The 1,302-nt window shown below is 33.7% G+C and overlaps 1 long non-coding RNA gene across 1 annotated transcript; it reads right to left on the bottom strand.

Annotated features, from left to right (window-relative positions):
• Nucleotides 1–110: 110 nt before the first annotated feature.
• Nucleotides 111–894, bottom strand: LOC117282086. The gene is made up of 2 exons (XR_004512693.1): nucleotides 807–894; nucleotides 111–203 (listed from the first exon to the last, which is right to left on the bottom strand). It is a non-coding gene; the product is annotated as an uncharacterized LOC117282086 (long non-coding RNA).
• Between the last annotated feature and the right edge of the window lie 408 nt (nucleotides 895–1,302).

The raw sequence follows: 1,302 nt of genomic DNA, 5'->3' as shown, positions 1-1,302 counted from the left end.
CATCCCTGGTAATATAATATGAGATTTTTACCTCTCTTCCAATCCGTCTATGTATTTTCTCTTCCTTTTGCGTGAGTCCTGTGCCGAGTTCTTATTACGGATTTTTCTTCTTATCCTTTTAAGCTCACGTTCTTCATCCTTTGTGAGAGGATAATGAGATGGCAGACTGACACCTTCTTTTTGAAGAAGTCGCTTCTCTTCAGCTGCAAAAGAATACTTTAACCATCAGTTACTGCACATTAGACACACAAAAATTATTTAATTTTGTTAAGTAAAATCTACTTCTTAGTGCCCAATGCTTTTCTGGAACTGCGTTTGTACTTTAAACTTACAAAGTTCACACTGGGATAAAGATTACTCTTCAAGAAAGTTACTTGAAACAAACTGCTACATACTTCATATTCTAAGACAATTATTATTTAATAATACAGAAATTCGAAAGTTTCCCGTATGTTCATAATAAAAGAGCTCAGTGACATTAACACTAAAGGTTCACTACCAATTGATGAATGAAATATTCTGATTTACATAATGGAATTTATATCATGACAGCAATAAACTCTCTTTTAAGTCACTTGCAATCACAAATTCAAGACTGATTAATATGAACTTTCAGGTCAAACACAACTCATTGAAAGATCTGCTATGACAGGTGCAACACATACATCATAGGAGATTGTTTTAAAATCTGCAAAAATTCGTCCTTCCTTTGTAAGACCAAACCTCATTTACTTTACTTTACTATGAATCATCCTCAACTTATTCAAAACCTCTTAAAACATAACACTTCTGTTGATCATTCTTACGTGTTAAATGGAGTTCTGAACGCTTTGGTGTTGGTACTTCTTCTGCAGAAAGAAGCCCAACACCATACAATATTTCTTCAATGTTTTGAAAATCTGGTGAAAGGATATTGCTATCGTTTTTTCTTTATTAATAATTAATCTGTTATTTTCAAACCACTGTGTGAGTTTATTTATTGTTGCATTTATTTTCCTTTGGACAACATTAACACTGTTTCCTGATATAAAAATACTTATATCATCGANACAGCCATCATTTCAACGTATTTCTCTTCACTCTTGGTCAGCTGCAAAGTACATTCTACAATACGAAATTGTGAACTAGGTGAAGTAGGGAACGCAGGAAGACCACAAGATCGATACTGTATCATTCTGAATGTGCTCCAAGTGACACAGATGACAGATTGGCAAAGGAAACACCTTTATGTAATATTCTCTGACCACTGGTTAGGACTTCAACTGCTAAATTATCTGCCACGTTATATTAAAGAAATACCAG

The sequence above is a fragment of the Cryptotermes secundus genome, unplaced genomic scaffold (assembly GCF_002891405.2).
Source record: "Cryptotermes secundus unplaced genomic scaffold, Csec_1.0 scaffold6529, whole genome shotgun sequence".
Classification (NCBI taxonomy): Eukaryota; Metazoa; Arthropoda; class Insecta; order Blattodea; family Kalotermitidae; genus Cryptotermes; species Cryptotermes secundus.
The sequence above is the reverse complement of the archived record's forward strand: the minus strand, read 5'-3'. Positions and strand labels throughout refer to the sequence as shown.